Below are 24,524 nucleotides of genomic sequence, written 5' to 3' on the forward strand. Positions count from 1 at the left end.
GACTTAACTGCTAAGGTCATCAGTCCCTAAGCTTACACACTACTTAACCCAAATTATGCTAAGGACAAACACACACACCCATGCCCGAGGGAGGACTCGAACATCCGCCGGGACCAGCCGCACAGTCTATGTCTGCAGCGCCTCAGACCGCTCGGGTAATCCCGCAAGGCTAGTGAGTTCCGTAAGCAATAATTTTTCCCATTTTCTCCCGACTTCCTAGGAACTCGGCTTCAAACTCACTTAGTTTTTGAAAGATTTTTTGTTTTTATATTTTTCAAATTGTTCTCGAATTACTGCTCGGATTTTATGTTCGTGTCTGTACGGCTCTTTTCTGTTGCTGACATAGGGCTTATACGATACTTAGTAATACAGTTGCAACTTTTGATGAGAATTATAAAGAGCTCTTTCATCTGGATGACAGCTATTTTATTCTCGGATGGTAGTCATGTATTATCCCTCTTCTCGTTCGGCTTTTTATTAATCTGTTTCTGGCGACAACATTATTAAAATGTGTGCGTGTGTGTGTGTGTGTGTGTGTGTGTGTGTGTGTGTGTTTGACATGAAATTAAAATAGCTATAAAACCCAGTATGCACAATACAGTTTCCGCAAGAGCGTGGAAAAACTTAACAGGTCGTATGGGATGCTCCACTGAACATTTTGAGGTAGGGAACCCTGAGTCAGAGAAGCCAGCTTGAGGAGATAAATGGAATAAAATTACATTACTGTGTACATTTTTATTTACTGTAATTACAGTTAACTTCAAATACCTTCATTGACACTACGAACGTATCATTTATACTGTATCTTACAAAATGTGCTGCAAGTGACAGCCATGAACCTCAATGCGGGCATGATATCGATGAACAAGTTTCTGACACGTCCTGACAAATATTCCTGATGTGTTTCGAAGCACATCACAGGCAGCTACAATTATAGCAATTAATTCCATCTCCATACCCACTGGGGTCTCAAACACAAGTGTGTTTGATATCCCCATAGGGAACAATCAAGGGGATTGAGGCGATGTGACATTGCAGGCCATTGAATAGGACCTCCTCTTCCAATCCAGCGACCACAAAATACAGCTTTCAGATGGTTGCAACATCCCCACTGAATTGAGATGGTGCACCATCATGTTGTATCGTATTTACATCGTCCCATTACAGAAAATGCTATGAATCAATGATACAACACAGGCATCTTATGGGCAACTAAAATAAACCTAATCTGCATCATGACTTCCTAGAAATCAGGCTTGTCCTCCATCTTTCCCTGCACGAAATAAAGAATGTACATGTACATAGACAGTACAGCAGGTGCAAAATTATAGTAATGTTAGTTGTAAATAAGGCGGAAAACAGTGATACTAGACAAAGCAGTAGAAAAGTTTGCTTCCATATCTTCTTAAGCTGGCTTCTCTGAGCCCAGGTTCACTACCTCAGACTGTTCAGTGGAGGATTATCTATGTCCTGTTACATTTTGCACGCTCTTACGGAAAGAACCCCTATATGTCAGTATTACTTTCATTCCTAAAATGTTAACAGAAAGCAAACATATACCTCTACACATACACACACACACACACACACACACACACACACACACATACAGATTCATACACACTCTCAGATATATATATATATATATATATATATATATATATATATATATATATATATATATATATCTCGGACTGCTTTATGATATGACACCAACATGCACTCACAAATGTATGTAGGCTCTAGCAACTTCACAGTTCTTTGTGATGGTAAGTTGGGACATAATGTAGCATTATACTTCACTGCGAGATATCCCGGATCATCAAGAATCCTGAAGATATCCGATTTCCAATCCTGCGACAACGACATCTCTTCAACAGTTGGGCATACGGAACGTATCCCAAATTTCTGGACCGAATTTTTCATAGTTTATAACAGAAAACCTTATGTGTGAAATTTCTCATACGAACAATACAAGCCATGACAGCTAGAAAGCGGTGCCACGCAACACATCTAAATGAAGATAAGTATGCAATAAGTGTTAATTGTCTTAAGCTGATCATAATTGTCATTTTCTAAAATATAATGACTGACGCCACCTCATTTTTAAAAGTTTTAAATTGGTAAAATAATGTACATGCAGTTACGGTGGGATTCCAGTTTGCTTTTTTCACTGGGGGTCAAGCTAACCTTAAGACACCCATCTATGTGTATGTGGTGAAAACGACGGATGCAGATAGTTAGGCAGAGGGTTCGGACGTGAGTAGAATTCCGTCTTCACATTGGTGATGTTGACAACTCAGAATAAGTGCAACCAACTCTAATACGAGAGGTGTCATCAGCAGATGATGGGAAAAAGTCTTAACTATTATCTGTTACGGATTGCAACATTTTCAGCGCTAAAATTGATGGCAACGTTGGGTGAGGCCAAGAGCACAATGCCGTCAACGAGCACCAAGAATTATTGTAATACTGGTCACCGATACTGAGACAGGAAGAGATCAGTTATCAGCCACTATGTCCCAATAGCAGTATCTCAAAATCATCTACACACTCAGAGCAAGGTAGTTCTTACGCTTGTTAATCATTTTCGGAATTGTCAAAGAGATCATTGAGTATTTCGGAATATGTGTCTCACTCTTGGAAAACTGAGTAAGTCGGGTTTATTTCCTTTAAACTGTTGTTAGGATCCCTGTTTCCTCTATTCAAGTAAATTTGTATGATAAGTTTCAGTGTATAGATGTTTTTCAGAAGTTCACGAATATGACAAAAACTTGTCGTTAACACCGTAACAATGCGAGTCTGAACGCTCCCTTAGAGCTATGTAACTGTTAATGAATTCTGTGGACGGTTTTACTATTTAAGTGCTGAAAATAGATTTCAGTTCAAGTAAATTGCGGAATAGGTAAAGTCATGTGACTATTGCCCGAAATCAAAATAACGCAAGTAGCCAGCTGAGATCCAGTGCAAACCATAAACCCAGAAGAAGTACTGGATATCATTGCTGTAGATATTTGCCGTACATTACCAAAGACAAAGGATAGTTTTGTGTATATTACAGGTGCAGTATAGTTTTTATCAAGCCAACGGCCTTGTCGCAGTGGTAACACTAGCTTTCGTCAGATCTCCGAAGTTAGGCGCTGTCGGGCCGGGCTAGCACTCGGATGGGTGACCAACCAGTCTACCGAGCGTTGTTGGCAAGCGGGGGCCCCTGTGAGGCAAACTGAGGAGCTACTTGATTGAGAAGTAGCGGCTCCCGTCCCGTAAACTGACATACGGTGGGGAGAGCGGTGTGCTGACCACATGCCCCTCCACATCCGCATCCAGTGATGCCCGTGGGCTGAGGATGACAAGGCGGCTGGTCGGTACCGTTGGGCATGCATGGCCTGTTCGGATGGAGTTTAGTTTTTATATTTTTTATCAAAATGTAAGGTGAACAACAGCGAAGACAGTGTATGAAAAGAAATTTCGGGATTACTTACTGATTATAGGGAAGTCGAAGAGAATGCTGTTGAACAACATTGTTTAATTTTGGTCGAAACGAGGGCGAGATGGGATGGCTGAGAAGCAGATGGAGGTGTTCCATGTTTCAACATGCCATCCTCAGAGTAATCCGGCGTAATGGTATGAGAATAAAATAACTTTATAACGTAGTTAACAATTGTCACAGAAACCATATGAAGTGCAGCATGTACATATATGATTTTCAAGAATTTATGCAGTTATTGTTAAACGAGAGCACCAGTTTCGTTCCTGAAGAAATCACACAAGAAAGACGAACTAAGAGTTTGGAAGCGGACGTACTATATTTTTCTCCATTCCATAGCTATGAAATCAAAGTTAAAAATGTTGTGTCTAGGCAAGACAGCCTAGACACAAGGAGAGGAAGCCGAAAGGCACGCGCTTAAACTCACGCAGGCTGGCGTGAGGTCTGAAACAGAATGAATGCTATAATGAAAAGTACGTAGCTTCTGGAATACTTAACTTTAATCCACATTTGTAGAACATCGCTCTTGATGATACATTAATAGAATCTCAATATCAATGGAATACGGCGCCTTGCTAGGTCGTAGCAAATGTAGCTGAAGGCTATGCTAACTATCGTCTCGGCAAATGAGAGCGTATTTGTCAGTGATCCCCTTCTGGCAAAGTCGGCTGTACAACTGGGGCGAGTGCTAGTACATCTCTCTAGACCTGCCGTGTGGTGGCGCTCGGTCTGCGATCACTGACAGTGGCGACACGCGGGTCTGACTTATACTACCGGACCGCGGCCGATTTAAAAGCTACCACCTAGCAAGTGTGGTGTCTGGCGGTGACACCACAAAAAAGTCAATGTTCGAGGACGTGGTGGAAAAAGCAGACCTAGGCAAGATTTCATTGACAAAACGAAAAAGAATGCCCTAATTTAAGGTAGAAGATGTGATACTCATCAAAGCCCATGGCCTATTTAAAACGGGAGTCACTCAAAGTGTAAACGCTTATTACTTAGAATACCCAGTACGAGGCAAATGCTTGGGGGTCAGAGCTATAATTTACTTAAAGAGTTATGAACCTAGAGTGCGAACTAATCGACCGACACGGAATGAAACTCTGAGAGTAGAAATTTTGTGTATAATAAATATTAAGGTATAACAGGAAATTGAGAATAAGTAATGTATGTATTTATTTAGTTTGCATTTGTCAGAATCTACCATTGACGTAGGTATCACATATTGAAAGGATTATCTGAGGTACACGAAGCGCACAAACCAAATGTGTCTAACGGCATATGACTGTAGCTATTAAGAACTCATGTTGGCTGATTGATGTGCTGTACTAAAATACGCTTCTCTGGAGGAGCTGGACGGTCATTCTGTCGCCCGTGATGGGCTTGGTATGGACTCTCTCGTAGGCGCTAAGCTATAGGACGTTGGTCTGGATCTCCAGATTGTAAATTAAATAACGATGAACCGCAGCATTGGTGCCTGTGTGCTTATTGGCGCATTCATTGATAGGATTGTAATTAGCGAAGAATTTTTTTCTACCTTTGTGGGAATTAACAGAATCTGAGGTCACGCACTGCAGACTTTGATGGCGAGTTTAGCTGTTTTTCCTGCGGAGGCAGGCCGCACCACCCTTTGTCACATTAAATAGTCACCTGAGCTGCATTTTGTGTCACTACGCCACGCGCTCTCACCGACATTCGCCCGGTTTGGCCTATACGTGTTTCTACACTATCGAAAGTAAATATTTCTCACCTTTTAGGTTACAAAATATTTATTCAACTTTTGTCTGGTGTTACTAATACATTTTCCGAATTTGATAAGGCACTTTACATTATCGAACTTGATCACCAAAGTGCAGCATTGACTGGACGGTTGTATCCACTATAGAGCAATGTCCTAATAAACAAACGAATTAAATCACTCCATAACTTGGGCAAAACTTCTTTGTATTTGTGGTTGCTATTAGCTCCCATAACCGCAGTGAGCTTCAGTGAGACTCGAAAAGAGCTGTGGTCACTTACTGTAGGATTTCCACTGAAATGTCGGACTAAAACTACGAAGATTGGTTGCCAGATCTGAGGGAGCGAATTTCGTTCATCATTTCTGAATGAAATGTGACTGCAGTTACATTCTGAAACTTTGATCTATCTGACATCTTCGTTAAATCTGACTTTCATCTTACACTGAAATTTTAACGTGTTCTATATTAATACTTTCTTCAGACTCAAACAGAAGATGGATAAGCTGACTTTAATTGTAGTACACTCACTACCCATGCAAAACTCTATTGTGCAACATCACTAAAAAGTTATTGTATTATTTATTACTTTAGAAAAATTCGGTCAAGAAAACTGCGCAACATTGTTATTAAATGTCACACACACAATCACCTTCGCACACTTTTCCTTCCCCCACAAAGTCCGTAGATTAAGTTAAAATAATCTGTAATTGCTTCTATGTGCGTCGACGGCAGAAACACTCTCCATATGCTTGGACCAAGTATTTTCTTCAGACATAACGTCCCTCTATGAACTACTGGCCATTAAAATTGCTAAACCAAGAAGAAATGCAGATGATAAACGGGAATTCATTGGACAAATATATTATACTAACACTGACATGTGATTACATTTTCACGCAGTTTGGGTGCATAGATCGTGAGAAATCAGTACCCAGAATAACCACCTCTGGCCGTAATAAGGGCGTTGATACGGCTAGGCATTAAGTCAAACAGAGCTTGGATGTCGTGTACAGGTACAGCAGCCCAAGCAGCTTCAACTCGATACCACACTTCATCAAGAGTAGTGACTGGCGTATTGTGAAGAGCCGTTTGCTCGGCCATCATTGACCAGACGTTTTCAATTGGTGAGAGATCTGGAGAATGTGCTGGTCAGGGCAGCAGTCGAACATTTTCTGCATCCAGAAAGGCCCGTACAGGACCTGCAACATGCGGTCGTGCATTATCCTGCTGAAATGCAGGGTTTCACAGGGATCCAATGAAGGTAGAGTCACGGGTCGTAACACATCTGAAATGTAACGTCAACTGTTCAAAGTGCCGTAAATGCGAACAAAAGGTGACCGAGACGTGTAGCCAATGGCACGCCATACCATCACGCCGAGTGATACGCCAGTATGGCGATGACGAATACACGCTTCCAATGTGCGTTCACCGCGATGTCACCAAACACGGATGCGACCATCATGATGCAGTAAACAGAACCTGGATTCATCCGAAAAAATGACGTTTTGCCATTTGTGCACCCAGGTTCGTCGTTGGGTACACCACCGCAGGCGCTCCTGTCTGTTATGCAGCGTCAAGGGTAACCGCTGTCATGGTCTCAGAGCTGATAGTCCATGCTGCTGCAAACGGCGTCGAACTGTTCGTGCAGGTGGTTGTTGTCATAGAAACGTCCCCATATTTTGACTCAGGGAACGACACGTGTCTGCACGATCCGTTACAGCCATGCAGATAAGTTGCCTGCCATCTCCACTGCTAGTGATACGAGGGCGTTGGGATCCAGCACGGCGTTCCGTATTACCCTCCTGAACCCATCCTGCTAATAGTCATTGGATCTCGACCAACGCTAGCAGCAATGTGGTGATACGATAAACCGTAATCGCGATAGGCTACAATCCGACCGTTGTCAAAGTCGGAAACGTGATGGTACGCATTTCTCCTCTTTACACTAGACATCACAACAACGTTTCACCAGGCAACGCCGTTCAACTGCTGTCTATGTATGAGAAATCGGTTGGAAATTTTCCTCATGTTAGCACGTTGTAGGTGTCGCCACCGATGCGAACCTTGTGTGAATGCTCTGAAAATGTAATAATTTGCATTTTACAGCATCTTCGTCCTGTCTGTCCGGCACACAATTTTAATCTGCCACGAAGTTTCATATCAGCGCACACTCCGCTGTAGAGTGAAAATTTCATTCTAGAAACATCCCCGAGGCTGTGGCTAAGCCATGTCTCCGCAATATCCTTTCTTTCAGGAGTGCTAGTTCTGCAAGGATCGCAGGAGAGCTTCTGTAAAGTTTGGAAGGTAGGAGACGATGTACTGGCAGAAGTAAAGCTGTGAGGACGGGGCGTGAGTCGTGCTTGGGTAGCTCAGTCGGTAGAGCGCTTGCCCGCGAAAGGCAAAGGTCCCGAGTTCGAGTCTCGGTCCGGCATACAGTTTTAATCTGCCAGGAAGTTTCATATCAGCGCACACTCCGCTGTAGAGTGTTCATGTAATTGAACAACTGTCGAAGTTATAGCTCTTAACGACTGCACTCCTAGCACCAATAGCGAATGAGCAGCCTTTCAATGACTTGTCGGCACTCGGAATATAATGGCGGATGCCTCAATTTACTCGAATAACCACATATCACAATAATACTCGTTACTGTACCTACCACTGCATACACGTAAAGCAATATAACCCTTCAGATGGTGTGTAAAACACAAGTAATAAGAACCAACATAAATTAAAACAGGAAGATATTGGTGGCAAAGATCAATGACTAGGAATGATAGAGAAATCTACAACTGCAACATATATTCTGACACATCACTGAAATTACATTTCTTTAAGGGAAACAAAGACTTTGTGACAAAGCTAAGGAAATTACGGATGGAACTGCATATCTTCTTTTTAAGTTTGAAGTGAGTGATGAAAAGAACGACAGTTTTACGTTGCAGCTTATCTGCTCGCTGTCTGTACTCAGTGACGTCGACTGCGGCTCGTCAGTGCTAATGGCACGAATAAAGCAGAAGCATCAGTTGTGAAACGGCAGTGTAACTGTCCTCTTCATTGGAATGGAACACTCCAAGTGGTGTTATTATTTTCAGTAGCGTTCCTCTGATCACAGACTGGTCGAACGTAATTTTTTCTTTACTGGTTCAAGACAGTACGTGTTCGACTACAGCGTTTTTTGTATGCACTCCAGTTATTAACCATCTACTCGCAATTTTGAGAAGGTGTAAACGTCACCTTAACTAGCGATCGCGAAGCTAAGGTTCATGCTCATTCAACATACATTCTACGATCGGGAACTGGTAATTCCGCGGAGACATTCCCACGCGTAACAAACAGTTCAAATGTTTCCACAGAGGTGATTAAGTTTTTACTGCATGGGGCCATTCATTAAGTTCCAAATAAAATATTAATCTTGATATACATTTGTTTTTGATGTTCCGTTAGATGCAAACAGTTAGGTTCTAACATCTACCATCACTGGTTACCTGCATGTGCATTATTGCTGCCGAACATAACACTCCCCAAAACGAGATGTATTGAAACACTCTAATCATTTCTCTCATAGTGTTCATGTTCAAATGTAGTTTAAATCGTGTAAACAATTTAAAACTTCGGCGATAATGTTTCGTGTGTTTTCATGCGATGTGGTATTTTCACTGTTTACAACACACGCACGTACACGCTACACCACTACACACCCGCTGACTATCACTCTTCAGCTGCGGCTATCAACGTTGCTGTCGCCTCAAATATTTTACAACAGTTCTGAGGTACACAGTGCATTTAACAAAAGCATTACAAAGGAGATCGAACATAAGTTGAGATTTTGTATGATCAGTAAATTAGAGATCCGTATACTCAAAAATCATGCTAGTGAGCAAAGTGAAAAATATTTTGTAATATGAAAGAAATATGTACAGTGTAAAACGAAGTAAAAGAAATGAAAGAATAAATAATTTCTTGATGCCAGTTAGCAACAACCTCACATCCTGGAAGCTACCTTCGGTTTGAGTCTCTTCAGACTCAGGACATATATCACGAAAGACTACATTACCTGGTAAACCAAAGGATGGTGTAGTTAGACATATCTGTAAAACTGGAGATACACAAAGAATTCCTAATGACTAACCCATTTCACTCCATTAAGCCTTTTTAAATCTTTTTGAGAATGTGACCAGTGATAAAATAATGACTCATTTATCTGAAGATTTTGTAACCGATTATACACGCAGAAAACTATAAAGGATTGTGCTAATTAAGTCCTGGAAAAGAAAAAATTTTCTCATTGGTAAATTCTGTTCTTGGGAAGATGTTTGATGGATTGATCAAAATCTTCCACTTGGTACAAAATTCCACTCGGCACTTTAAAATGTTATCGAATTAATCACATCCATCTTGCTTTAGAGGTACCCTGCCATCATAGTAGAAAGAAGAGAATCATGATAACAAATTGTGTTACAGGAGGGAAACGACCATAAGAGTGGGAAAACGTTGCATGTTGGGTGTCATAGGCATTGGTACTTGGTCTGTTCTACTTATGTACACACATTATTTTTAAAAGACCAAAGCTGCGGTACCCCACAACTGTGGTGGTCGCTGGAGAAACATACCAATCTGATGACTGTTGAACAGTTCTGCACTAGCTGTCAGTAAACAGAGTCTATATTCACACTAAGCGATATCGAAAAAAGAAAAACTACTTGTCCTTTGTAGAGAAAAGAGTAATTGTCGTATAAAAATGAAACACCGTGTGAAAAATTCATTGGGGTTCAACTGGGAAACTATCTACAATGGAGGCCAATGTGCAATTTAACTGAGGGGTGGGTGCCCTTCTTTCCGAGTCCTCTAATTCCGAATGACCTTGTTCTGCAGAACACTTTATCCAGTGTTAATCATTATGATCAAAGACTGGCAAGAACTTCAGATTAGCTGGAGGAATATTCTTAGCCAAGTACCTCGCTACTCCAAACTATTATTACATGGTATTTAGTAAGAGCCCAAATGACGTTTTATTTCAGTTATGTAATAATCTCCACCATTAGGCTTCTACGCAGTTTTGAGGTTTCTCTTACTAGGCTACCAACTAGCAACAGGACCAACTTTGACTTCATGAACATTTCTACTAAAGTTATTCCACCGTCTGTCCCAGTCCTTAGTCATTCTTTCCGTATAATATAAAAATCTCTACTTGTATCAGATTTTCATAACTAGTACTCATTCCGTCTTAAGGCCACGAGTGGCCTACGGGACCATTCGACCGCCGTGTCATCCTCAGAGGAGGATGCGGATAGAAGGGGCATGGGGTCAGCACACTGCTCTCCCTGTCGTTATGATGGTATTCTTGACCGAAGCTGCTACTATTTGGTCGAGTAGCTCCTCAATTGGCATCACGAGACTGAGTGCACCCCGAAAAATGGCAACAGCGCATGGCGGCTGGATGGTCACCCATCCAAGTGCCGTCCGCGCCCCACAGCGCTAAACTTCGGTGACCTCACGGGAATCGGTGCATATACTGCGGCAAGGCCGTTACCTTTCATAACTAGTACCAAAATGAACTTATAACCTCCACAGTTTACAAAATATAGAGAAAATATCTGAAGTAATGGCCAAATGAAGATTAAACTTTTTTGGACATTTCTACCGAATGGATGGAAATGGGCTAACAAAACAAATACTCCTATATTTCTGGAAGAAGAAATCAACAATAGCATGGATTACAGGAATAAGAAAAGATCTTGAAAGAAACAACAGCAAAGAATCAGAAAAAGCAGAAAGAAACCGTTTTAAAAACAAAATACTAAATTTGGAAGGCTTTTAAAGCAGAAGAAATAAAACATCGGGAACAACATGAACAGAAGAAAGGAAGAGACCTCATGGGGAGAAAATGAGGGGATCCTGGAAAAATAGGGAACAAGAACAAAGAAGAGGAACTGAAATTGTTAACGTGATCCTAGTTGGTCAATACGGCTGTAATTAAAAAAAAAAAAAAAAAAAAAAAAAAAAAAAAAAAAAAAAAAAAAAGACACCAGGAAGTTAATAATAATTAACAGCACTGCTCTGTTTAGGACAACTTATTGAGTTTTAAATTACCAGTAACTCTGGCACGTGTACTCTGTCGTCAGAGTTCAAAGTGTCTAACGGAGACCAACGTATGTCTTGTAGTGAAAGACAGGACACTTTGACCGAATTCCGACTGGATACACAGTTTACCCAAATCATACGTAATTATTGCAGGAAATATGTTGCCAAAAGTTCGTTTTGTTGTGAATTTTATGTTTTAATTATTGTATGTAAAGGAATACGTATGCCGTTTTCGCTTCCGTTTATAGAAGAAACAATGTATACAATCACTCCTGTGACAATATAGTTGTAGGATGTGATCACTGACCGTGGCAATTTGATACATCTGGAAGCAGGCTGCAGAGCCGATGGATATACTTTGCCCCAGCAACATCACGCCTAGGCACCGCTGCAGCAATTCCACATTCCTGTTAAAACGCACACCAGAAGAAATGCACTATTAGAAGCCAGTGCTCTGAAATTGCGCTTTACTTAACAACAAACAGAAAAGGCTGATACAATGCTGCACCTGCTCTAGTGAATTCATGTGGAGGGCTTTCCTAAAAGGAATCACAGTACCCATTTAGCATTGTAAGAAGGGACGGAGGGACTGGGAGTATGAGGACCGTAGCTACATTAACTCAAGCAGTACCTTAGCAAGCTTTGAGCTGTGACAGCGGAAAAGCCACATTGCTTCTTGTTCACGCACACTATCTATCTACCTATCTATCTATCACTTGAGCCTTGTCCCCCAGTTACTAAGGGTCGGTCATCGTTAATCGGGTTTGGCATGTTAATGGTGAAGGGGTGGCCGGACGCCCTTCCTGCCGCCACCCCGTATCCCCTGGTACAGAATTAGTGTACCCCAACTGTCTGTGTCAAGTGTAATCCATGGAATAGTGCGAATGTGTTCAGATGACTGCGAGTCGTTTAATGAGGCGGAACATGGGGACCAGCCCGGTATTCACCTAGCAGGATGTGGAAAACCGCCTAAAAACCACATCCAGGCTGGCCGGCACATCGGCCCTTGTCGTTAATCCGCCGGGTGGATTCGATCCGGGGCCGGCGCGCCTACCCGAGTCCAGGAAGCAACGTGTTGGCGCTGTCGACTACCCTGGCGGGTCTCCTTGTTCACGCACACTGGATGTTCGAAATGAGTGTTGCAACTGAAACTAGCACCAAACGTTACAGGAGTTCTGTAAAGCCGAGTTTACAATAAATTGAAATGTTTCGCAAAAATTTTCGTGACCCTGTTTCTAGCTAATGCTAGCTGTAACATGTTCCAAAGATGAAAACATTTATACATGGTACACAGCAACGGTAATATTATTTCTGTCCTGATACCACTGAATGTCTGTGCACGGCCAATGTTTCCGTTGCGAAATATTTAATGTGACGAAGTACACTGAGATGACAAAAGTGAGGGGTAGGGATATGATCATTTATAGATGGTGCTAGTATCGTGTACACAACATAAAAAAGGGCAGTCCATTGGTGGAATTGTGATTTGAACTCAGGTGATTCATGTGAAAAGATTTCTGAACTGATTACGACCCCACGACGGGAATTAATTGACTTTGAACGCGGAATGTTAGTTGGAGCTAGAGACAAGGGATATTCCATTTCGGAATTCAGTATTCCGAGATCAAACAATATCAAAACTTTACCGGGAATAGCCAAATTCAGGATTTACTTCACACCATTCACAACGCAGTGGCCGATAACCCTCACTTAACTAGCGATAGCTGCGGCGTTTCCTTGTCGGTGCTGACAAACAAACAACACTGCACTGCGTGAAAAAACCGCACAAAACATTGCGGGACGTACGAAGAAGGTATGTGTTAGGCCAGTGTGGCGAAATGTTGCGTTAATGGGCTATGGCAGTACACGACCGAAGCGAGTGCTTTTGGTAACAGCATCACTGCCTGCGATGCCTCTCCTGGGCTCGAGACCATATCGGTTCGAACCTAGACGAACGGAAAACCGTGGTCTGATCAGATAAGTCCCGATTTAACTTGGTGAGGTGTAACACTAGGGTTAGTGTGGCGCAGACCCCACGAAGCCATGAACCAAGGCTGTCAACAAGGAAGTGTGCTAACTGATGGTGGATGGGTAACGATATGGGCTGTTTTCGTGAAATTGAACGAATTATATACCGTGAATTGTTGTGGTCGGCTACTAGGAGGCTATTGACAGCCATTCGTGGACTTCAAATGGTTCTGAGCACTATGGGACTTAACTTCTAAGGTCATCAGTCCCCTAGAACTTAGAACTACTTAAACCTAACGAACCTAAGGACATACATCCATGCCCGAAGCAGGATTGGAACCTGCGACCGTAGCGGTCGCGCGGTTCCAGAATGTAGCCCCTAGAACCGCTCGGCCACATCGGCCGGCTCGTGGACTTCATTCGCCAGAATAACGATGGAATTTTTATGGATGACGATGCGCCATTTCATTGGGTCACAATTGTTCGCGATTGGTTTGTAGAATATTCTGGAAAATTTGAGCGAACGATTTGGCCACCCAGATCAGCCGACATTCATCACATCGAACCTCTATAGTGCATAATGGAGAGGTCAGTTCGTGCACAAACTCCTCCATGGGCATCACTATAACAAATATAGATGGCTTAGAGGCAGCAGGGCGCGTTATTTCTGAAGGAGGGTTTCAACAAGTTGTTGAGTCCATTGCTGAAGTATGGCGGGCAAAACGAAATCCGACACGATATTGAAAGGTATCGCATGACTTTTGTCACATCAGTGTATATTAAATCGCATTCACTCACCGAGTGTTAGAAGTTCAAGTATATGTTGTGTAAAGACAAGGGATATTTGATCCTATCGCACTCTTTGAGGCAGAGCACTGCCTACGAAATGTGTGAAGTACAAACAATAAAATTCCACATTAAAACAGAACTGTTTCCCAAATATCGCGGCTGTGCTTAATATCAGCCGCATTGACGTAGATATGAAACTTAGGTCTTTTCTCACACAATACTCATGCGTTGCGTTGTCTCAATTGCTCTTATAGGCACAACCGATTTTATATAAGAGATGGGACGAATAGTTAGTGACCGTGGCTGTGGCAGCGGTATCGACAATTTCGCTAATACCGAGTGTGAAATTACTGTAGGAACGGCTGTAGGTATTGATAATTACGATAATTTAATTTCATATATTAATGTATTACAAGTATAAAACATACAATTCATTGCTATTTGCTCAATTCATTTACCTTTGGATAATTCTTCCACCAATGGCTTACAAACTGAGGGAAGCATTTGAGATATAGGAATAGATATGCAAGGCTCAAAGCGAAATGTCTTGTTTTTAAACACGAAAGAATAACAGTGAGTCACTGATTGCAAGAACTGATTCTCTGAAAAGTGTGTCTTTCTTCGAAACAAGTACTCTGACAAAATTAGAATTTTAAAAGTATAATGTGAAATCGTAGTGAAGTTACAAAAAAAAAAAAAAAAAAAAAAAAAAAGAAAACTTCGTCTCCCAAATTCATCTCATGCAACGCGACACGTTAGCTACAGAATGTTCCCTCCAACACGACGACGAGCCATTCTCTTTCTCAACGTCCGTCTGCAGTCAGTAATGAAGCGACACGGAAAAAGTGTGAAAAAAATCGTGACAAACTGTCACGTGTCTCAGTGACTTTTTATGATATGCTGAAATGGTTTTCACGGCTTTCTTGAAGTGTTTTACACGAGATCGTGAATACACACTTGGATTACCACAAGTTCTGTACTAGTCGTGTTGTAAAACAATTTTTTGATACCAGAAAACTCAACGGATTAGTGCTACTTCCACCTTCGTGTTTCGCTACATTGCTGGTGAAGCACACCCTATGAAGAGAATCATGACCGATGACGAGACATTGGTATCCTACGCTAACGCAGATATAGAGCAAAACTGTACGATATCTGTTCATACTGCCTTCCTCAACAAACAAACGAAACGCACCGAATTCTATCAGCAAGATAGATTTTAGCTACTGTTTCTTGGGGCGCTGAAGGCACGTTGTTCATTGGTTTGTGGAACGTGGGATGACAACCAGTTCTGACGGTAAGAGCAACCATTCACAACTAGTGGCTTAATCATTTCACTATCTGTGTGATATTTTTACTTGCCTATAATCAGCCACACACTGCTCGTGAAATACAGGAACTCTTTCGTACGACCGAATGTATGCTCTCTAATCTTCGGTCCTGGCTTGGTTCTAAGAGATTTCCATCTCTTCATGCACGCGAAAATGTGGCTTAGCTCCTAACGATTTGACTGCACTGAACTGCTCCGAGATGTCGTCATGGACTAGCTGCATTCGAGTCACTGAATTTAATGCAGAGAGAATTTGTCAACCGTTTAAGAGATATGAAAAATTCTAAAACCTAATTGGTGACTGTAAAGGGGCTTCATACAAAGGTTTAGTGGTTTCTAGTAAATTTGATTTAATTACTTCAGTGCTTAGTTTATATTGTGTTGCTTTTGGGATAGCTCTAGTGTACACCTTTCAAACTCTATGAAAATGTCTATAAACTGAACACCAGGACTGATATGAAATTTGCACAACTGGTTCGGTTTAGTTCAGTATATATTTTTGAATGTCCTATCAGTCGCCCTGAAAACATGCCTAGATCCTGGCCATTTCCGTAACTGATTCCTTTTGTTTTAATATTAATATAAAACAATGGCTGATAAATGTAACCCATCGACATTCATACTGCCCATACAGAACTTACTGTATACACTACAAGCGGCTCGCAAGCATAAATAATACCTATTTGTTATCAAAAAACGTATTATGTACCGTCAACTGATACTCAAATACGAGGTGGTAAAATATTTGTGTGCTTGCATACTTTTTCCTTTTCGTGATACAATAACATTACGATGCGAATGGTGAAGGCTACTTTTGTTCCTGATTTCATGTTAGTGAACGGTGCTGTTGTTTTCTTCTTCCGCTTGATTCTTCACAAAAGTAATCGTGACACACTGAATGTGTTGTGATGCTGCAGTTAGAAGACGTAATGTTTAAAATAGCTGCCTACAGGAAGTTCGAGGGTGGACACCATATACACTACCGGAAAAAGAAATTAGTGCACCTCTGGAAAGACAACGTCAATTTTGATCCGATGACGTCATATGACACCTGGGTGTAGTAGATGTACTGATAATTGTTTCAACGTCGTCCGCCAACACATAGCATAGTGGCTAGAACAGCACCATTTGTGTCTGAACTTTACTAGCGAAAGCTCACAGCCATAAGGCACAGTGTAGTGTAAACGTGTGAAACAAGCAGGCAATCGTACCATGGAGACGTACTTGTGCTTTGTACAGCCAACTCAGTGAGTTTAAGAATGGTGATACTGTGACCTTCCAAGTGGTGGGATGGATCTTTGGGAAAAATCTCACACAAGTTGAATATGTTCCGTCAGTTGCACACCGATGCCGGTATTAGTGCTTGCGTGAACATACTCACAACTGCTGATGAGGTTCTGGACATCCACGCAGCACAGGCTCCCACCAGGGTCGTCACATTGTAAGGGCAGCAGTGGTAGATCATACAGCTACCACACCATTCGTAAGGGGGCGTGTGACCCCAGATGTTTTAACAGGAACTGGTGCTAACCAGTTACACTACTCGCCATTAAAATTGCTACACCACAAAGATGACGTGCTAGAGACGCGAAATTTAACCGACAGGAAGAAGATGCTATGATATGAAAATGATTGGCTTTTCAGAGCATTCACACAAGGCTGGCGCCGGTAGCGACACCTACGACGTGCTGACATAAGTTTCCAACCGATTTATCATACACAAACAGTTGACCGGCATGAAACGTTATTGTGATGTCTCGTGTAAGGAGGAGAAATGCGTACCATCCAGTTTCCGACTTTCATAAAGGTCGGATTGTAGCCTATCGCGATTGCGATTTATCGTATCGCGACATTGCTGCTCGCGTTGGTCGAAATCCAATATGGAATCGGTGGGTTCACGAGGGTAATACGGAACGCCGTGATGGATCCCAACGGCTTCGTATTGCTAGCAGTCGAGATGACAGGCATCTTATCGGCATGCCCGTAACGGATCGTGCAGCCACGTCTCGATCCCTTAGTCAACAGATGGGGACGTTTTTAAGATGACAGCCATCTGCACGAACAGTTCGACGTTGTTTGCCACAGCATGGACTATCAGCTCGGAGACCATGGCTGCGTTTACCCTTAACGCTGCATCACAGACAGGAGTGCCTGCGATTATGTACTCAGCGACGAACGTGGGTGCACGAATGGGAAAACATCATTTTTTCGGATGTATCCAGGTTCTGTTTATAGCATCCGTGTTTGGCGACATTGCGGTGAACGCACATTGGAAGCGTGTATTCGTCATCACCAAACTGGCTTATCACACAGCGTGGGAGTAGGGGTTGCCATTGGGTACACGTCTCGGTCACCTCTTTTTCGCATTGACGGCACTTTGAACAGTGGACGTTACATTTCAGATGTGTTACGACCCACGGCTCTACCCTTCATTCGATCCCTGCGAAACCCTATATTTCAGCAGGATAATGCACGACCGTATGTTGCAGGACCTGTACGAGCCTTTCTGGATACAGAAAATGTTCAAATGCTGCCCCGGCCAGCACATTCTCCAGATCTCTCACCAATTGAAAACTTCTGGTCAATGGTGGCCGAGCAATTGGCTCGTCACAATACATGTAACTACTCTTGATGAACTGTGGTACCATGTTGAAGCTGCATGGGCAGCTGTAACTGTACACGCCATCCAAGCACTGTTTGACTCAATGCCCAGGCGTATCAAGGCCATTATTACGGCCAGAGGTGGTTGTTCTGGGTAATGATTTCTCAGGATCCATGCACCCAAATTGCGTGGAAATGTAAACACATGTCAGTTGTAGTATAATATATTTGCCCAATGAATACACGTTTATCATCTGCATTTCATCTCGATGTAGCAATTTTAATGGCCAGTATTGTATTAACATTGGGACTACGAGCATGCACACATCGAGCCCGTCTTCCACTGATGCCCTAAAATCGATGTGCACGGCTTCACTGGTGCCTTCTGAGAATGACTTGGAAGACGGAATGTGGCGCTGTAGTCTTCAGCAGTGAAAGCAGATTCTGCCTGAGATGGTCTTATTAGTGTACGAAGCAGACATGGCGAGCGCTATATCGTAGTGTGCATTCGTTCAAGACACATTGACCCCATTCAGGCCTCATGGTCAGGGGTGCGGTAAGCTACTAGCATCGTTCACGTTTGGTGTTTCTGGAGGGGACGCTAACCAGCGCTCGCTATATGCAGACTGTATTTAGAACCTTCGTTTTTGCGTTTTTGCAATAGGCAGATCATTGGTTCTTTCAATGAGACGATGCTCCCCCACACACTGCACGTGCAGCAACTTCCCTGTCCAGCACGATTTACAGACCCGTCTCCAGTCGAGCACGTGAGTGACATGATGGACGGGACGTGACTCGTGTGACTCTTCAAGCAAGAACTCTAACAGAACTACGTGAACAGGTCGAGCAGGCATGGAATAACGTATCCCACGACAGTATTCGCAATCTGTACGGTTTGGTGGGTGTCAAAGTTAGGGCTTTTATTGCCGCCAGTGGAGACTATACCACATAATAATGTATGTGTTTCAGCATGAGATAATATCTAGTACCTAAGAATCTCCTGTGCTACTGATTTGTTAATGCAATCATTTCATGTATTGCACATGCACAGTCCCTACAATAAATGTCGAATGAATTAAAAAGCCAGAAAGGGGTGTAGAAATTTTTTTCCAGCAGTGTATTATCCTTACAGCGCATTTCTGTGCAATGGACGCTATGTATGTATGGAATTGCACCAGAAAATTACAACACATAATATCAATCAGTGGAACTCCGCGAAGTAAGCTTATTTTCAAATATTTTCATCGCCTAAATGAGCAATTAAATGTAGAGGAAATGTTACTGAACTCAAGTGCTCGAGTAAATGTATAATATGAGATATCAAATTCAAGTACAGATCAATGAACGGACCTGGGAATTCACAACCGTGATTTCAGTCTTATTCATCATGCAGTATCTGGCCTTATACAGAATTGAAGAATTTAGTGTTTTTCTAAATTAGGTGATAGAACGTTAGTTGAGAATCAATCAGTATTGCATTTGAGGATTTCATTATAATCGTTTAATTGTTGCAGCTCTGTTGGGCTTGATTATGACACCTTACCACTGTGCAAGGATACTGATTCCGTTTTGTGAGTGGAAGATGGAATATCTTTTGTAAACAGAGGAAACAGGAGTTCCCAGAACTAAACGTCGTTGAATGGTAGTTGTCCTCACTTAGGAGAAGAGTATGCCCTAGAGCTGTGTGAGTTATCGAAAGAAATTCTTTGGCTTCCAATCATTTACGTATAAAGTGAACCATTTACTGATTCTACCTATAAATACTTAAATCTTCTCCTAATGGATGTTGCGATCTGAATATTCAGATAAGAAAGAATCACAGCGCGGGAACTTTGTCATTCGTATATTTTAGTAGACAAGTGATAGGGGGCAGATTGAGTGGAAAGTCCCTTCTTGAATTAAATTGTGGTTGACTCAGACACTTAGAGCTGCAGATATTCTGAACCATCGTTTAACATGTTGCCATCATATCAGGTGAATTATAAGAGCCAACAGCACATGCAGATACATGAAGCTCAATGCAATGAGTTCCTATATCTAACTTGTATATCTGATGTAAAGGGGAGTCAGAATGGAAAAAACGTTTTTTCACATTTTCGGATTTTTATCTCATTATAAAATTTGCAATTTTCCGAAAAAAACTATACATATACACACACACACACACACACACATATATATATATATATATATATATATATATATATATATATATATATATATATCATAAACTCACACTGGAAAAATTTTATTTTATTTTTTAAAATATAATCTACACTAGTTGAAAACGCGAAATTTTTACGTGCATTACTTCAATACTTGAAGATCTAATAAAATCGGTACTTTGTATATAGAAGGCTGTGGATTTCTGTGTTACGAAGGTCATGTCCTGAAGAGGATGGGCACCAGGTTGAGGAAGTTGAAACAAAATCTGAAAGGCAAAAATATTTCTGATGGTAAAATCATAAGAGGCAGTCTGACAGACAAAATTTTTTATGAACTACAGCAGTATTATGGGATTGCCATTAAAATAATACTGACGATTTTTGAAAATGAAGCAGGCAGGATGGGCTACCTTCTTCCACAGACTGTCAGCTTATGAAAAACCAGTAATCCACCTTATCCATCGTGGACCATTCATGGTGCAATTACCGCAATGCCACGTGCTCAAACAGTTCATACAGTCAGAAACATTCCAACGCAGCAGCAGTCATGGATATCATAAAACCTATTTACAGATACTTGGCCAATCCTGCATTACTGAAGAAGTGTCTGCATGGTCAGACTCTAAATCCCAAGGAGTAATTCAATATTCTTATATGGACTCCCTTACGAAAAAATGTTTTTGTTGGATGAAGACACTGAAGTCGGGGGTTAGTGATGCTTTTATTCTTTTTAATGATGGCAACATTGTTAAGGTGAAAGTGCTACAGCATATGGTAATTAATCCTGGAGCAAACTGCATCAGAGAACTTGAACGGAGGGACAAGGTTCGCACTGATAAAGCAGTATATGCAGCACAGTTGGCCACTAGAGTCCAGTTAGAAGAGAAGAGCAATAAACTTGGAAAAAAATCAAGAAGATGATACATAGTATGGTTCAGGATGCTTCTGAGTGACTAATAACAAAAAAAAATTAAGGATATTTTAAGTGAACTACAGTCTTTTGGAACTTTAGAAGCCGTTCCCCAAAATTTACATTTTGTGTTGCATTTTTCCCTAAATCTCAGAAACTACTTCGAATAGAGTACTGAAATTTTCAGGGAGTACTACTGAACTAAAAGTGGAACATTATGTAATGTATAATCAAAACTATTTAGGACAACGTACATAAAAGTACGCAAGGTTTTAACTGTGTAGTTAAGAAACTGTATTTCAGAAAGCAGTGGCTGAAATGCAATTATTGTAGTTCAATAGACTCAGAACATATACACTTTAACGTCATTTAAAAGTTTGATGGCAATGGCTGCAGTGGTTCCTGAGATACAGGGATGCCATTTCACTAAAATTAACATTGTGGGGATAGGTCGTTCCAGTTCCCCTTAACCAAATGCTCTTCCATGCTATATTCATAGCACGGGTGTGCTGACCCTGAAGGATAGTGTACCAAGGAAGAAATGATGTTCCTTGGTCCACATTTCAGTCTAGTGACTGATTCTAGAATCACATGAAATAACGCGCACTGGAGACTTTTTTTCTTTTTTGAGACGTGAGGTTGTATTTTGTGAAGCGCTTGTAACTATAAAAAGTATTACATATTTAAGGGCTGTATAATTATTTAGAGGATATGGTTGATGTTTATTACTGAGTTTTATGGTGTCCAAAATTATGTATACCATAAAAACTAGTTACATAACATGCAGGCGGTTAAGTCATAATTCATAACTTCAGAGGCATCTTGTACCTTGAAACGGAAGGTTTCCGACCGTGGAATACTTTACATTTTGCGAATGACCAGAGTTTGTTTAATGTTTCTACAACTTTACCTGTATTGAATTTGGAAATTTGTTTTAATTTCAGTGGCTGCTGTTTCAAAATGTTTTTAACTTGTTACTGATCTTTTGTGATAAACTAAACTATATTTCATACTAAGAAGCCTCGGAATGTCCAAAGAGACCCACCGACCACCATGTTATCCTCAGCTGATAGGCGTCAATAGATGCAGATAGGGATGGGCATGTGATCAGCTCATCACTATCCGAGCCGTTGTCAGTTTTAGTTCTCAGTCAAATAGTTCTTCATTTGGACTCACAAGGGCCAAGTGCACCCCGCTTGCTAACAGCGTTCGGTAGTCCCGGAAGGTCACCCATCAAACTGCTACCGAATCCCGACCGCCCTTGACGTCTCTGGTGTGACTTAAGACCGTTAATACCACTGCGGCAATGACTTTATTGATAATACGTCTTCTTAATTTGATTTCACCTACCTTAATATGCGTGGAAGGGAATAATACAACACACAGACCGTAAAATACGGTATACACAACATTTTCTCTGTTGCAACACTTTAAATATGAATAGAGAATTTCTTCCTGGATACATGACCTTGGTGTACCATGGAACAGTTTTCGACACTACAAAGAAACCTTACATTTCTGGAGCAATTTTGTAATTTCAGAAAATGACTGTAGCAAGCGTCAAAAGAGAACGCTTTCATTTCAAAACGGAATGAGGAAACATATTTAACGTCTATTGCAGGGCTAAGTGGAGAGGGAAGTGTGAGAAGTGTTTCCGTGTACAACTCTCTCACCTTCGTCGACCTGATAATAATCTGTAATTGAAGACAGTCGTAATAGGGATATATTCATGTGTCAACTTCTAGGGATTGGTGCATGTCATATGTAAAAGAATTTTTGTACTTCAGCAACCGCGCCGTTGTGTGGGAACATCTACATCTACATCTATATGTAACTGCGTAGGCTTCCGCGGCCAGAGTCAGTCGACATAGAAGTTTTCTGGGTTTGGTACCGCGTCATAATGTAAAAACTACTGCTGCTATAGAAAAACAAACGTTTCGACCACGATTGCAGCTGCCTTCCACTGGGTCTTCAGAAGAAGGCTGCTGCAATCGTGGTCGAAACGTTGGCTTTTCTATAGCAGCAGTAGTTTTTACATTATGACGCGGTACCAAACCCAGAAAACTTTTATGTGGACTACATCTACATGGTTACTTTGCAAATCGCACTTAAATGCCTGGCAGAGAGATCATCGAACCATTTGCATACTACTTCTATACGATTCCACTCTCGAATGACGCGTGGGAAAAAAGAACACCTAAATAGTTCCGATTGAAACGGGGTATTAAGTACGATCTCGGTACTGTTGTTCTGGAGGTAGAGGTGTACAGAACTTTGGGCATAGCCTAGGTACACGTTCCAGGCAAATCAGAAGTATCCTAAACAGAACCTTTAGTTTCGGTACCACATGCAGCCCGTGCAGTGAATATTACAATAGCATGTAACCAAAGGGAAATTCTCGTCGGTAGATTCGGTAGTGTGTGAAAATTTGTTGTGGTCTCTGTATCGTCAGCTCTCTTCCCATGCACGCCTACAGCGATCTTAAGTAGACGTAGCATCATCACCCTACTTAAAATCAATATCGCTCGGAATGTTTTGTGACTTGAGTGCTGTTAATATCTCTTTTTCGGCTTCAGCTATTTTTGTGGGAGACGTCCATGTAGAGGCGAACAATGGGGAAGTGTGCAAACTTTAGTGGAAACTGGAACATACTAAAACCTTAAAAACGTATGTTAGGTAATTTCACTCGTCCCCTACAAGCACAAGACAGAGTAGATATCACACAAACTTTTAAACAAGCTGGAAAACTGTGGCTAGTTGCTAGTGGCCTTACTTGATGATTGCCTGATGATGAAGGATGCAGTTTTTCAGTCGGTAGGGAAGGTCATGGCGAGCAGACGTGTCTGGAGAATGTTTGAGTTTCTTAGGCACGGCTTTGCTGAGACTGGCAATTTTCCTGTTCAGCAGCGTCAGCTGCATACGAAGCTGCGCTATGAGGCTGATGCTCAAGGCGTTGAGCGTTATTGACATAACCACGGTGTGCCCGCCGACTATAGTGCAGTACAGGAACGCGAAGGCGAAGCCTACAGGCTGCGTCGCGTCAAATGGTAGAGCCAGTATGTAGGGCAGGCCCTCGTCGCTGCACGGTAAGATAAGGAAGTAGCCGCAGGTGCAGAATCCGAAGCAGATGTAGCCCAGCGTGAAACGACGCACCGTGCGGCTCTGACTGCGCAGCAAAGGAACGTCGTCCCATGTCGCGAACTCAGCAAAGTCCTGGCTCACCTGCAGGCAGAGAAACGAATCACGCTCCGTAAGAAATAAAGGCCACGATTCCTGCCGCTGTTTTATAAAATTAATGATACTTACAGTAACACACTTTCACTATTGGCGTTACAGTAAAGTGCCGTACAGTAGAGCCAGACAGTAGGCACTCTTGTCACCAAAGTGTATATCGGGCTCACTCTGACCATGGAGTTTTTCCCTTGTGTGCATGCGCCACTGCTCATACACTGCC

General features: G+C 41.8%; 1 non-coding gene across 1 annotated transcript; it reads left to right on the forward strand.

The window, feature by feature from the left end:
- Window positions 1–7,583: 7,583 nt before the first annotated feature.
- On the forward strand, window positions 7,584–7,658 carry Trnas-cga. The gene has a single exon. It is a non-coding gene; the product is annotated as a tRNA-Ser (tRNA).
- Window positions 7,659–24,524: the final 16,866 nt, after the last annotated feature.

The sequence above is a fragment of the Schistocerca piceifrons genome, chromosome 6 (assembly GCF_021461385.2).
Source record: "Schistocerca piceifrons isolate TAMUIC-IGC-003096 chromosome 6, iqSchPice1.1, whole genome shotgun sequence".
NCBI classification, from domain to species: Eukaryota; Metazoa; Arthropoda; class Insecta; order Orthoptera; family Acrididae; genus Schistocerca; species Schistocerca piceifrons.